This window comes from Rhipicephalus microplus, unplaced genomic scaffold, assembly GCF_043290135.1.
Source record: "Rhipicephalus microplus isolate Deutch F79 unplaced genomic scaffold, USDA_Rmic scaffold_949, whole genome shotgun sequence".
Lineage (NCBI taxonomy): Eukaryota > Metazoa > Arthropoda > Arachnida > Ixodida > Ixodidae > Rhipicephalus > Rhipicephalus microplus.
Window position 1 is genome coordinate 10,001 of NW_027465501.1, and position 15,051 is coordinate 25,051.

Here is a 15,051-nt window from a genome sequence, read left to right on the forward strand (position 1 = left end):
CCATACACCACATTTCCCGACCGCCTGCAAGGACGGGGGATTCGGTGCTGGGCTCGGTCCCGTTTCGCTCGCAGCTACTCGGGGAATCCCTGTTGGTTTCTTTTCCTCCGCTTAGTGATATGCTTAAATTCAGCGGGTTGTCTCGCCTGATCTGAGGTCGACAGCGGATACATTCGCTTCCATCAACTTCCTGCACGACCGCGTGCGCTCGCCCTACCAAGTGCGCCCGCAACCCTGTACAGGGCCACTTCTTCACAAGGCTGGCAATCGGCTTCCCCGCTGCACGCGTGCGGCGCACAACCGGTGTGACGTGGAAGTGACGGGACACGTTCGTAAACCCATCGCGAACCGAGTACGACGCCCTACCAAGTGCGCCCGCAACCCTGTACAGGGTCACATCTTCACAAGGCTGGCAAGCGGCATTCCGCTGCGCGCGTGCGTCGTCCGAGCAGTTGCGTGATAAACGACCGTGTCGAAAGCCCAAACACCGCCGAGGCCAGTCGCCGCCGCCGCAAGGGCAGCCACGCAGCCTGGCGAGAGGCATCGTCTCGTGTAGCGTCGCCCCCGCCCCAACTGGAGTGGCCCAGTTTTTTGAACGGGACGGGAACTGCGAAGCACTTAGACCGACGGCGGACTACGACGAGAACGCCTTAAGCTTCGCCAACGTTTCGCCAACTCGTGCGGGAGACTTTTTCCGCTTCGCGGCAAGTCGTCGCGCCGTGCTCTCCGCATCAACCGCGTACGCAGCGAACCGCAAACGTCGGGCGCAGCCTCCTCACCTCCCTGCGCTTTGCGCGCGAACGTTCCCTGTTCGCGCGGCAAAGCCTGGAGGAGGCACGGCCCCGCAGCGTGTTCGAGCGCCCGGTCTACGGGACACCCTGCTTACTTCGAGGGCAACAAGCGCAACGCAAGGCTGCGATCTCGCGCACTTTGCGCACGGCTGGAGAAGCTTTGCTGGCCGGCTTTCGCTCCTCGTGTTTACCGTGCGTTAAAGTTGCGCGTCCGTGGCTCTCGCAGCTCTTGCGCGCCCGGTCGCAGAGAGGAGTACGCAACCTCGACCGCACTTTCCCTGCAGGCTTCCTTCCGACTCGAAGTCCTGCGGCGGTCTCAACGAGGTGCCACATCCTCAATGCAGTCGGTCGCCCCCGTTTCGGTTGGGCTCTGGCACGACGGTCGCCACCGTCTCGCCCTTGAGTGGCCGCTGTTGGCGCTCGCTGTGAGGTGTTCAGCGTGCTGTCCGTGTTGCCGACGCGGTCAAAACGAGTCGACGGCTCACGTTCCCTTGTGCGCCGAAGGCTCTCTTGATATGTGATCCGACCCTCAGACAGACGAAGCCAAGGGAAGACCCAAGGCCGCAATGTGCGTTCAAAGAATCAGTGCTCAGTGTGTCCTGCAATTCACACCAAGTCTCGCAGCTGGCTGCGTTCTTCATCGACCCGAGAACCGAGTGATCCACACCGCTTAGAGTCGTGAAAAAGTGTTTGTTCAATTCCGTACAGTCAAAACCAAACGTTTCTGGCACTCGGCCAAACAGTGGCCAAGAAGGGCGCTTTTCAGCGCACGCTTGGACTCCAAAACTCTGCCGCGCCTTTTTCGGCTGCCGCAAATCGAGCAAACGGTGTGTTTCGGACGGCGTTTCGCTTCCGCTACTTGCGAGTGCTTTCGTGGTCCACCCCTCTATAAATACTCGGGAGGCGTCGAAGCCGGTTCTCCAAGCCGGACCCGTAGGTATCGTTGTGTGCTCGCTCTCATTGGCCCGCCTAACCAGAAAATGCCTGCGGTACACCCATTTGGATAAGAGTGCACGCAGATGCGGGCCTCGACGGCTACACATTTCCTCGGGCGGCCGCCTCCCGGCCTCCGTGGAGCGCGGGATGCACGGTCCCATCGACAAGCCTCTCCCGTTTTTACCGTGGCGTCGCGGTTCACCACGGCGGGCGGGTCGGTCTCCTCCGCATAAAAAGGGGGACCCCCGCTTTTTGTTCCACGAAATCGCACAAGCTTTTTTCGCATCCACGGTTTGCCACCGCACACCAAAATGCCGATCCGGCTGCCTACTTTAGCCAACAGGTGGAGCCAGGCGCGCCGTACTTGCGCGGCACTTCCCACGTCCACCGAAGTCGGTGCCAAGGACCACTTTCGGCGCCGGAGCCGCGTACGAGCCTACTCGAGGCGGAAGAACGAAGCCAGCAAGGGCCTGGCCGCAAGTGCGTTCAATTGTCGGGACGTCCAAGTCCCTCGTTCTTCCGTGCTTCCTCTTTCGGCAAGTCGTTGCGGCACCTTCCCAAAGCGCGCAGACCCGCTAATCGCGACGAGCGCGACGTGGCCGTGCCGCCTTTCCCTCGGCAGCAAGCAAAACGCCTGGCAACGTCGACGCTCCCCTAACCGCGATCTCGCACCGTGTTTCGTGTGGCGAATTCAAAAGCCGGCCGGCGCTGCTGCAACCATTACGGTCGGTACGCATACGCCGCGGAGGGCGGGACGGTCATCGGGCGTGCGGTTCCTCCATCGAGTACTGCGCACCTCGGCCGTCGCATCGCCGTGCCATGACCGGCCGCGCGTCAACGCGAACCGGTGCCAGCGAGATCCCTCGCCTGCAAGAACCGACCGGCAGCCTCCGTCACCCGAGGACGCGGAGGCGCTTGCCGCGGACGGCGGGACGGTATGCACTGGTGCACAGCGGACCCGTCACATCGCCAGTTCCTTGACCGACCGCCGACGCTTGTGCCGTTCCTCTCGTACTTGGCAGTCGCCGCGCGATTGTCGGGTCTCGTTCTTGCACGCTCGAACGGTCGGGAGGGCACTCGGCTGGCGTTTCGGGAACGCGCAGCCTCGCCTTCTACCGACGTAACCACGACTCGCCGTTCGCGCTCCGCCGCTCCTGTTTACAGTACTAGGCGGTCCCGCAGCGGTCGGGTCGCGCATTTCGAGCGCTTCGAGCCACGGTGCAGTGGCGGGTCGAAAGCCGACCTATGAGTGCGTTGCGCCGTTTGTACCCGCGTCCGCCACCTGGCCGACCGTCCAAGGTCGCGGTGTTGGCGTCCGCTGGGCGCAACAATTTGTCACGGGGTGCCGCTCCACATTCAGGCAGCCCCGTGGGGAAAAGCCGACCCCGCGTCCAAACGGGGTCAGCGGCAGAAAGTGTCGGGCGCAGACGCAGCTGAGGCGCTCACCCTTCACAATCCGTTAATGATCCTTCCGCAGGTTCACCTACGGAAACCTTGTTACGACTTTTACTTCCTCTAAATGATCAAGTTTGGTCATCTTTCCAACAGACCGGCGCAACCGAAAGGCCGCGCCGGACATCGGTCCGAAGACCTCACTAAATCATTCAATCGGTAGTAGCGACGGGCGGTGTGTACAAAGGGCAGGGACGTAATCAACGCGAGCTTATGACTCGCGCTTACTGGGAATTCCTCGTTCAAGGGGAACAATTGCAAGCCCCTATCCCAATCACGAAAGAAGTTCCACGGGTTACCCAGTCTTTTCAGACAGGGATAAAGACACGCTGCTTCCTTCAGTGTAGCGCGCGTGCGGCCCCGGACATCTAAGGGCATCACAGACCTGTTATTGCTCTGTTTCGTGCGGCTAGGAGCCGCTTGTCCCTCTAAGAAGGTTGTAAGGTGCTGGGAACCCCGCACCTATTTAATAGGCTAGAGTCTCGTTCGTTATCGGAATTAACCAGACAAATCGCTCCACCAACTAAGAACGGCCATGCACCACCATCCACCGAATCAAGAAAGAGCTCTCAATCTGTCAATCCTCCCAGTGTCCGGGCCGGGTAAGTTTTCCCGTGTTGAGTCAAATTAAGCCGCAGGCTCCACTCCTGGTGGTGCCCTTCCGTCAATTCCTTTAAGTTTCAGCTTTGCAACCATACTTCCCCCGGAACCCAAATACTTTGGTTTCCCGGAAGCTGCCCGCCGAGTCATTTGAGTAACTCAGGCGGATCGCTGGTTGGCATCGTTTATGGTCAGAACTAGGGCGGTATCTGATCGCCTTCGAACCTCTGACTTTCGTTCTTGATCAATGAAAACATTCTTGGCAAATGCTTTCGCAGTAGTTCGTCTTGCGACGGTCCAAGAATTTCACCTCTAGCGCCGCAATACGAATGCCCCCGTCCGTCCCTCTTAATCATTACCTCGTATTCCAAAAACCAACAGAACAGAAACGAGGTCTTGTTCTATTATTCCATGCAAGTTTATTCAGGCGACTCGCCTGCGTTGAGCACTCTAATTTTTTCAAAGTAAAAGCACCGGCCATCTCGAGGCACACAATGAAGTGCACCAAGAAAGAACCGGCATGATGTTCAGTCCGAGCCGTCGCATCGGGTAGATGCACTACTCGTCTGGAACTGAGATCCAACTACGAGCTTTTTAACCGCAGCAGCTTTAGTATACGCTATTGGAGCTGGAATTACCGCGGCTGCTGGCACCAGACTTGCCCTCCAATTGATCCTCGTTAAAGGATTTAGAGTGTACTCATTTCAATTACGGGGCCTCAAAAGAGTCCCGTATTGTTATTTTTCGTCACTACCTCCCCGTGCCGGGAGTGGGTAATTTGCGCGCCTGCTGCCTTCCTTGGATGTGGTAGCCGTTTCTCAGGCTCCCTCTCCGGAATCGAACCCTGATTCTCCGTTACCCGTAACAACCATGGTAAGCAAGTAACCTACCATCGAAAGTTGATAAGGCAGACACTTGAAAGAAACGTCGCCGGCTCGTGGCCATGCGATCAGCACAAAGTTATCCAGAGTCACCACACAATACGGGCCGAAACCCGATCGATCTTGGTCTAATAAAAGCACCCGTTACCCAAAGGGCTCCAGGCTCACTGCATGTATTAGCTCTAGAATTGCCACAGTTATCCAAGTAGGAAGAAACGATCTAAGGAACCATAACTGATTTAATGAGCCATTCGCGGTTTCGCCTTATTTCGGCATGTACTTAGACATGCATGGCTTAATCTTTGAGACAAGCATATGATTACTGGCAGGATCAACCAGGTAATCGTTCGACTGCGCGTCCGTCCTCGCCCTCGGCGGGCCGGACGCAGTCTGTGTGCGGCGGAGGCCACCTTCAGGCGCCCCAACACGCTTATTTTGCACTCCGAGATGACGGCGTTCGAGCTCGCTACGGCACAACCTTCCCGAAAGACGAGTGGGAGCCGTGCGGCAAGAAGCACGTTCATGCTCGCTCTTTTTCGTTGCATCGACTCGGTCGCGCCGTGCGGGTTGCCCAAGCCCGCTGCACTGTCGGTGGACCGGCCGGAACTAGCAACGGAGCCGAGACTGCAAAGCCGCCAGACGACGGGTCACGCCCGCGTCTTCGGCGCTTTCGCATCTGAATCGCCCGAGGACGACACGGAACACACCTCGATATCGTGGTAAAACGGCACCGTCCGACAACCAGCCCCTAACGCATCAAGCGGATGAGGCTGCAGACGACTGCCGTGGATTCCCCTGGAGCAGACCCGAGGACACGCTTGACGAGGCCGAAGCCCGCCGCATATCAGACACCCGGTCGCTTTCGCGTACGCCGCTCACGAGAACCCCCACATAATAGCAGCGATAAGTACCCAGACCTCCTTGGGCCCTAATACGAGCGTACTCGAGAAAATTTCACCGCGGGTGTGCCCCGAAACGTGTGGCATGTTGAGCGTGCCACAAGTCTACGTCGCTCTCAAACCCGCCGAGGTCGTAGAATTTGCGACCCTACTCACGAAATTCCCACCGAGGATACGGCCGCAAACGTACCGCACCTTGGGTAGGCCACGAGTTTGTGCAACACTACGCTGACGGCACAGCACCGAGGTCGTGCGCGCACGCACGGGAAAATTCCGCCGCGGTTTCTGCCGAAAACGTGAGGCACCACGACTCTCCGCAAGTTCGCGTCGACTGCGAAAGACCGAAGTCGTGAACGACGTGTCCGCTACTCGCCGCCGACACGCTGGACACCAAACGTACAACGACTCGACGGCGTCGTAGAGGCCCACGACGCGGTTTTCCTTAACGACGTCTCGGCGTGGCACCGACAGGTTAGAACGGCCGACCAACGTTCCCTGTCCGCCGTTCGGCTCAGTCGAAGGGCTCGGCGACTTCGGCAACGCTGCGAAGCCGCACGGTGACGCACGCCATGTCCCCATTTTTTTTTTTCTTTCTGCGTCTGCCGGGGTGCCCCTATAATAGCAGCGATAAGCACCCAGACCGCCGTGGGTCGCTCGCCCCGGCTGACGTGGTTTTTCGTACTCCTGCGGCGGTCGCCGTCAAGCACGTCCAAATACGCTACTTTCGTGGGCGCATTCACGCTCTTTCGCTTCGCCGGAGTGCCAGCACTCACTCTGCCAAAAACGGCGAACATCCGAGCGGCGGTTCCCACTTTTGCGTCGGCGTCGCAAACCCCGCCCCGGCAGACGAGGTTTGCCGTACTCGTGCGACGGTGGCCGGCGGGCACGTCGAAAGACGCCGATATCGTGCGCGAATTGGCGCACCTTGGCTTCACCGGAGTGCCGCCACTGACTCCTCCAAAAACGGCGAAGATCCGAGCGGCGCTTCCCACTTTCGCATCGGCGTCCCGAACTCCGCCCCGGCTGACGCGGTTTACCGTACTCGTGCGACGGTCGCCGGCGAGCACGTGGAAAGACGCCGATATCGTGCCCGAATCGGCTCCGTTCGGCTTCGCCGGAGTGCCAGCACTGGCTCGGCGAAAGACGACGAACATCCGAGCGACGGTTCTCACTATTGCGTACGCGTCGCAAACCCCGCCCCGGCAGACGCACTTTGCCGTACTCGTGCGACGGTCGCCGGCGAGCACGTAGAAAGACGCCGATATCGTGCCGGAATCGGCCCCGTTTGGCTTCGCCGGAGTGCCAGCACTCACTCGGCCACAAACGGCGAACATCCGAGCGGCGGTTCCCACTTAGCCGTCGGCGTCCCGAACTCCGCCCCGGCAGACGCGGTTGCCGAGCTCGTGCGACTAGCGACCGCGAAGCCGTCTCGCGACGCCGCTTTCGTGCGCGGCTCCCACTGCGACCTGGGTCACCCGAGGTCGACGAGCAAAAAAGAATGTCGAAAAAAATTTTTTTTTTTTTTGCGTCTGCCGGGGTGCCCCTATAATAGCAGCGATAAGCACCCAGACCGCCATGGGTCGCTCGCCCCGGCTGACGTGGTTTTTCGTTTTCCTGCGGTGGTCGTCGTCAAGCACGTCCAAACACGCCACTTTCGTGGGCGCATTCGCGCTCTTTCGCTTCGCCGGAGTGCCAGCACTCACTCTGCCAAAAACGGCGAACATCCGAGCGGCGGTTCCCACTTTTGCGTCGGCGTCGCAAACCCCGCCCCGGCAGACGAGGTTTGCCGTACTCGTGCGACGGTGGCCGGCGGGCACGTCGAAAGACGCCGATATCGTGCGCGAATTGGCGCACCTTGGCTTCACCGGAGTGCCGCCACTGACTCCTCCAAAAACGGCGAAGATCCGAGCGGCGCTTCCCACTTTCGCATCGGCGTCCCGAACTCCGCCCCGGCTGACGCGGTTTACCGTACTCGTGCGACGGTCGCCGGCGAGCACGTGGAAAGACGCCGATATCGTGCCCGAATCGGCTCCGTTCGGCTTCGCCGGATTGCCAGCACTGGCTCGGCGAAAGACGACGAACATCCGAGCGACGGTTCTCACTATTGCGTACGCGTCGCAAACCCCGCCCCGGCAGACGCACTTTGCCGTACTCGTGCGACGGTCGCCGGCGAGCACGTAGAAAGACGCCGATATCGTGCCGGAATCGGCCCCGTTTGGCTTCGCCGGAGTGCCAGCACTCACTCGGCCACAAACGGCGAACATCCGAGCGGCGGTTCCCACTTAGCCGTCGGCGTCCCGAACTCCGCCCCGGCAGACGCGGTTGCCGAGCTCGTGCGACTAGCGACCGCGAAGCCGTCTCGCGACGCCGCTTTCGTGCGCGGCTCCCACTGCGACCTGGGTCACCCGAGGTCGACGAGCAAAAAAGAATGTCGAAAAAAATTTTTTTTTTTTTTTTGCGTCTGCCGGGGTGCCCCTATAATAGCAGCGATAAGCACCCAGACCGCCATGGGTCGCTCGCCCCGGCTGACGTGGTTTTTCGTTTTCCTGCGGTGGTCGTCGTCAAGCACGTCCAAACACGCCACTTTCGTGGGCGCATTCGCGCTCTTTCGCTTCGCCGGAGTGCCAGCACTCACTCTGCCAAAAACGGCGAACATCCTAGTGGCGGTTCCCACTTTTGCGTCGGCGTCGCCAACCCCGCCCCGGCATACGCGGTTTGCCGTACTCGTGCGGCGGTGGCCGGCGGGCACGTCGAAAGACACCGATATCGTGCGCGAGTCGATGCTTCTTGGTCTCGCAGGAGGGCCGCCACTCACTCCTGCAAAAACGGCGAAGATCCGAGCGGCGCTTCCCACTTTTTCGTCGGCGTCGCAAACCTCGCCCCGGCAGACGCGCTTTGCCGTACTCGTGCGACGGTCGCCGGCGAGCACGTCGAAATACGCCGATATCGTGCCCGAATCGGCCCCGTTTCGCTTCGCCGGAGTGCCAGCACTCGCTCGGCCAAAGACGACGAACATCCGAGCGACGGTTCCCACTATTGCGTACGCGTCGCGAACCCCGCCCCGGCAGACGCGGTTTGCCGTACTCGTGCGGCGGTGGCCGGCGGGCACGTCGAAAGACGCCGATATCGTGCACGAATTGGCGCTCCTTGGCTTCACCGGAGTGCCAGCACTCACTCGGCCAAAAACGGCGAACATCCGAGCAGCGGTACCCACTTAGCCGTCGGCATCCCGAACTCCGCGCCGGCTGACGCGGTTGCCGAGCTCGTGCGACTAGCGACCGCGAACGCGTCTCGCGACGCCGCTTTCGTGCGCGGCTCCCATTGCGACCTGGGTTACCCGAGCTCGACCAGCAAAAAAGAAGGTCGAAAATTTTTTTTTTTTTTTCTGCGTCTGCCGGGGTGCCCCTATAATAGCAGCGATAAGCACCCAGACCGCCGTGTGTCGCTCGCCCCGGCTGACGTGGTTTTTCGTACTCCTGCAGCGGTCGCCGTCACGCACGTCCAAATACGCCACTTTCGTGGGCGCATTCGCGCTCTTTCGCGTCGCCGGAGTGCCAGCACTCACTCTGCCAAAAACGGCCAACATCCGAGCGGCGGTTCCCACTTTTGCGTCGGCGTCGTAAACCCCGCCCCGGCAGACGCGGTTTGCCCTACTCGTGCGACGGTCGCCGGCGAGCGCGTCGAAAGACGCCGATATCGTGCGCTAATTGGCGCTCCCTGGCTTCTCCGGAGTGCCGCCACTCACTCCTCCAAAAACGGCGAAGATCCGAGCGGCGTTCTCCACTTTCGCATCGGCGTCCCGAACTCCGCCCGGGCTGACGCGGTTTACCGTACTCGTGCGACGGTCGCCGGCGGGCACGTCGAAAGACGCCGATATCGTGCCGTAATCGGCCCCGTTTGGCTTCGCCCGTGTGCCAGCACTCACTCGGCCAAAAACGGCGAACATCCGAGCAGCGTTTCCCACTTTCGCATCGGCGTCCCGAAGCCCGCCCCGGCAGACGCGGTTTGCCCTACTCGAGCGACGGTCGCCGGCGATCACGTCGAAAGGCGCCGAATTCGTGCACGAATCGATGCTTCTTGGTCTCGCAGGAGGGCCGCCACTCACTCCTGCAAAAACGGCGAAGATCCGAGTTGCGCTTCCCACTTTTTCGTCGGCGTCCCGAACTACGCCCCGGCTGACGCGGTTTACCGTACTCGTGCGACGGTCGCCGGCGGGCACTTCAAAATACGCCGATTTCGTGGGCGCATTCACGCTGTTTCGCTTCCCCGGAGTGCCAACACTCACTCTGCCGAAAGCGGCGATCATCCGAGCGGCGGTTCCCACTTTTGCGTCGGCTTCGCAAACGGCGCCCCGGCAGACGCGCTCGTGCGACGTACTCGTGCGACGGTCGCCGGCGAGCACGTCGAAAGACGCCGATATCGTGCTCGAATCGACCCCGTTTCGCTTCGCCGGAGTGCTGCCAGTCACGGCGCAGAAAACGGCGAACAAGTGTTTTTTTTTTTTTTTTTCCTAGAATTTGTGTTATAGAAGGCACATTTGATATCGGACGATAATTTTCAACTTTATCACGCGCACCGATTTTCGTGTAGAGGTTTGCAAGTTTATGGGAATTTCTCCACTTGGAATAATGCGATTTAGTAGTACTACGAGAACTTCATGGATGTACTCAAGGGTACGGGGCAAGTCAGTTACGTCAACACCTGCAGATTTTTTACACTTCAAACTGAAAATTGTTGGTTGTGAGTCCTCGTGTGATATTAAAGGCCGATTCGCTAACACATAGAACAAAGAAAGAAAGGAAGAAAAAACGCCCGCGCTCGCTCAAGAAACCTGGGTTCGCAACAAGTGGCAACAACAAGCAACCGAGCGAGTGCGCCAAAACCCGTGGCGGCCGAACAAACGCGAAGTCCCAACCGCGTCAGCCGGGGCGGCACGGGACAGGAAAAATCACTTCAGCCGGGGCGGCGGGGCACCGAATAAACCTCGTCACCTCGTCGCAGGATAAAAGAGGAAACAAAAAGTCTAAACAGCGTCTGCTGGAGCGAATGCGTAATAAAACAACAACAACAACAAAAAAAAAAAACACCCGCGCTCAAGAAGTCTGCAATCACCACAAAAGGCGACTGTGACCGAGCAGCGTCAGCCGGGGCCGTGCGGAAACGGAAAAACCGCGACTACCGGGGCGTCGAGGCACCGAAAAATCCACTTCAGCCGCGGCGAAAAAAAAAAACAAAAAGAAAGACGGAGGGGGGGGGGGGGAACCACGTCTGCCGGGGCGAAGGAAAAAAAAAAAACGCGTCTGCCGGGGCGAGCCCGGGTGCGGCACCACCGGGAAAACTGTGGCAAACAGACATGGCGATCGAGTGAGTGGGCCGCCAGCCAGGCTCAGCCAAAAAGTGCAAAGTCCGAACTGCGTCAGCCGGGGCGGCAAAAACCACGTCAGCCGGGGCGGCGCAAAAAACCGCGTCTGCCGGGGCGGCACGAAACCGCGTCAGCCGGGGCGGCGCGAAAACTGCGTCAGCCGGGGCGAAAGAAAAAAAAAAAAAAACGCGTCTGCCGGGGCGAGCCCGGGTGCGGCACCACCGGGAAAACTGTGGCAAACAGACATGGCGATCGAGTGAGTGGGCCGCCAGCCAGGCACAGCCGAAAAGTGCAAAGTCCGAACCGTGTCAGCCGGGGCGGCAAAAAACCGCGTCAGCCGGGGCGGCGCAAAAAACCGCGTCTGCCGGGGCGGCACGAAACCGCGTCTGCCGGGGCGGCGCGAAAACTGCGTCAGCCGGGGCGAGCCCGGGTGCGGCACCACCGGGAAAACTGTGGCAAACAGACATGGCGATCGAGTGAGTGGGCCGCCAGCCAGGCTCAGCCAAAAAGTGCCAAGTCCGAACTGCGTCAGCCGGGGCGGCAAAAAACCGCGTCAGCCGGGGCGGCGCAAAAAACCGCGTCTGCCGGGGCGGCGCGAAAACCGCGTCTGCCGGGGCGGCGCGAAAACTGCGTCAGCCGGGGCGAAAGAAAAAAAAAAACGCGTCTGCCGGGGCGAGCCCGGGTGCGGCACCACCGGGAAAACTGTGGCAAACAGACATGGCGATCGAGTGAGTGGGCCGCCAGCAAGGCTCAGCCAAAAAGTGCTAAGTCCGAACTGCGTCAGCTGGGGCGGCAAAAAACCGCGTCTGCCGGGGCGGCACGAAACCGCGTCAGCCGGGGCGGCGCGAAAACCGCGTCTGCCGGGGCGGCACGAAACCGCGTCAGCCGGGGCGGCGCGAAAACTGCGTCAGCCGGGGCGAGCCCGGGTGCGGCACCACCGGGAAAACTGTGGCAAACAGACATGGCGATCGAGTGAGTGGGCCGCCAGCCAGGCACAGCCGAAAAGTGCTAAGTCCGAACTGCGTCAGCCGGGGCGGCAAAAACCGCGTCAGCCGGGGCGGCGCGAAAACCGCGTCTGCCGGGGCGGCACGAAACCGCGTCAGCCGGGGCGGCGCGAAAACTGCGTCAGCCGGGGCGAGCCCGGGTGCGGCACCACCGGGAAAACTGTGGCTAACAGACATGGCGATCGAGTGAGTGGGCCACCAGCCAGGCTCAGCCAAAAAGTGCTAAGTCCGAACTGCGTCAGCCGGGGCGGCAAAAACCGCGTCAGCCGGGGCGGCGCAAAAAACCGCGTCTGCCGGGGCGGCACGAAACCGCGTCAGCCGGGGCGGCGCGAAAACTGCGTCAGCCGGGGCGAAAGAAAAAAAAAAAACGCGTCTGCCGGGGCGAGCCCGGGTGCGGCACCACCGGGAAAACTGTGGCAAACAGACATGGCGATCGAGTGAGTGGGCCGCCAGCCAGGCACAGCCGAAAAGTGCCAAGTCCGAACTGCGTCAGCCGGGGCGGCAAAAAACCGCGTCAGCCGGGGCGGCGCAAAAAACCGCGTCTGCCGGGGCGGCACGAAACCGCGTCAGCCGGGGCGGCGCGAAAACTGCGTCAGCCGGGGCGAGCCCGGGTGCGGCACCACCGGGAAAACTGTGGCAAACAGACATGGCGATCGAGTGAGTGGGCCGCCAGCCAGGCTCAGCCAAAAAGTGCCAAGTCCGAACTGCGTCAGCCGGGGCGGCGCAAAAAACCGCGTCTGCCGGGGCGGCGCGAAAACCGCGTCTGCCGGGGCGGCGCGAAAACTGCGTCAGCCGGGGCGAAAGAAAAAAAAAACGCGTCTGCCGGGGCGGCAAAAAACCGCGTCTGCCGGGGCGGCACGAAACCGCGTCAGCCGGGGCGGCGCGAAAACCGCGTCTGCCGGGGCGGCACGAAACCGCGTCAGCCGGGGCGAGCCCGGGTGCGGCACCACCGGGAAAACTGTGGCAAACAGACATGGCGATCGAGTGAGTGGGCCGCCAGCCAGGCACAGCCGAAAAGTGCTAAGTCCGAACTGCGTCAGCCGGGGCGGCAAAAACCGCGTCAGCCGGGGCGGCGCAAAAACCGCGTCTGCCGGGGCGAATGCAAAAAAAACAAAGAAAAAAGCCCGCGCTTAATCAAAAGAAAACAAAGAAAAAAGCTTGCGCTTAATCAAAAGAAAACAAACAAAAAAAGTTCGCGCTTAAGCCTGGCGGTGGAACCACCGGGGCAAACAGACCTGGCGATCGAGTGAGTGGGCCGCCAGCCGGGGTGAGCCAAAAAGTGCAAAGTCGGAACCGCGTCAGCCGGGGCGGCGCGAAAACCGCGTCAGCCGGGGCGGCGCAAAAACTGCGTCAGCCGGGGCGGCACGGAAAAACGAAAACCGCGTCAGCCGGGGCGGCACGGAAAAACGAAAACCACGTCAGCCGGGGCGACATCAAAATGAGGAAAAAAAAAAAAAACTGCCTTAGGACACCTGCGTACACTTTCATGCGTTTGGGCATATCTCTCTGTAACACGCGCGCCCCTCGTTACGCGCGGCACTCTGTTTTCTCCGACACCCATATTTCGGCGGCATGTGGCACGCGCGCCCGTCCCTACGCACGGCACACCGCAGTGCTTTCTCGATATTTTTCTTTTCCTCCAACACCGTCATCTATAGGCTTTTAGTGACCTGTTGCTCGTGGCAAAAGTTCGCTAGCTCTGACACCTCTTGCATGCGCACCGTTTTTGCGCACGGTGCTATGCCGCAAAGCACGGCAGTCGCATGCGTTTCTCTCAGGCACCTCTTTTTTGACACAACGCTGTGGTGCTTAGAAACACACCCGCCGCTTTTGCGCACAGAACTCCACCGTACAGCACGGTAGTCACGTTTGTTCCACACGAACAGCAGTGTGCATCGTGCTACGACACTTTGAAAGCTTTTTCTTCCGAGTCTCGACCGCGCTGTTCCTTTCGTACTTGGCGCGGTTTTGGGACCAGCTTTGTTTTAAACCCCTACTGCGCGCCGTTCCTTTCGTACTTGGCGCGGTTCAGGGTTTGTTTCGAGCCCTTAGCCGCGCTGTTCCCTCCGTACTTGGCGCGGTTTAGGGTCGAGCTTTGTCTCGAGCCCTCTCCGCGCCGTTCCTTCCGTACTTGGCGCGGTTTAGGGTTTGTTTCGAGCCCTTAGCCGCGCTGTTCCCTCCGTACTTGGCGCGGTTTAGGGTTTGTTTCGAGCCCTTAGCCGCGCTGTTCCCTCCGTACTTGGCGCGGTTTAGGGTCGAGCTTTGTCTCGAGCCCTCTCCGCGCCGTTCCTTCCGTACTTGGCGCGGTTTAGGGCCGAGCTTTGTCTCGAGCCCCTACCGCGCGGTTCCTTTCGTACTTTGCGCGGTTTAGGGTCGAGCCTTGTTTTGAGTACTGACCGCGCAGTTAGCGCGGTTCAGAATCGAACCTTGTTTCGAGCTCTTACCGTGCAGTTCCTTTCGTACTTGGCACGGTTTAGGGTCGAGCCTTGTTTCGAGTCCCGACCGCGCGGTTGCTTTCGTACTTGGCGCGGTTCAGGATCGAGCTTTGCTTCGAGCCCCTTAGTTGCGCTGTTCCTTTCGTACTTGGCGCGGTTCAAGGTAGAGCTCTATTTCGAACCCTTAGCCGCGCTGTTCCTTCCGTACTTGGCGCGGTTTAGGGTCGAGCTTCGTGTCGAGCCCTCTCCGCGCCGTTCCTTCCGTACTTGGCGCGGTTCAGGGCCGAGCTTTGTTTCGAGCCCCTACCGCGCGGTTCCTTTCGTACTTGGCGCGGTTTAGGGTCGAGCCCTACTCGACCACGTGGTTCCTTTCGTACTTCACGTGGCACCAGGTCAAACACACCTCGACTTTTGACCGCGCGGTTCCTTTCGTACTTCACGCGGCTCAAGCCTTTTTCGGGTCCCGACCACGCGGTTCCTTTCGTACTTCACGCGGCTTTGGGTCCCGTATGGTGGTTCCTCCATTTTCGGGCGAACCCGAGCGAACGGGCCATCTGGCCATGCGGTTTTGCACTCGTACAGTCTTTGCGATCTCGCAGGAAGGATGAACGTTTCGGTTTCGTACCGCGGACAAACCTTCCAGTCAGAGGCTAAGCCTCAATAGATCGCAGTGTGGTGGCTGCTCTACTAC

General features: G+C 60.3%; 3 non-coding genes across 3 annotated transcripts in view; all 3 read right to left on the reverse strand.

Annotated features, from left to right (window-relative positions):
• Window positions 1–160, reverse strand: part of LOC142795920 (large subunit ribosomal RNA) — a 3,958-nt gene extending 3,798 nt beyond the window's left edge. The window contains exon 1 of the ribosomal RNA XR_012893414.1: window positions 1–160. This exon is cut by the window's left edge and continues 3,798 nt beyond it. This is a non-coding gene — a ribosomal RNA (large subunit ribosomal RNA).
• Window positions 161–1,314: 1,154 nt separating this feature from the next.
• Window positions 1,315–1,469, reverse strand: LOC142795918 (5.8S ribosomal RNA). Its single transcript, XR_012893412.1, has one exon. It is a non-coding gene; the product is annotated as a 5.8S ribosomal RNA (ribosomal RNA).
• A 1,718-nt stretch (window positions 1,470–3,187) lies between these two features.
• On the reverse strand, window positions 3,188–5,002 carry LOC142795919 (small subunit ribosomal RNA). The gene has a single exon (XR_012893413.1). It is a non-coding gene; the product is annotated as a small subunit ribosomal RNA (ribosomal RNA).
• Between the last annotated feature and the right edge of the window lie 10,049 nt (window positions 5,003–15,051).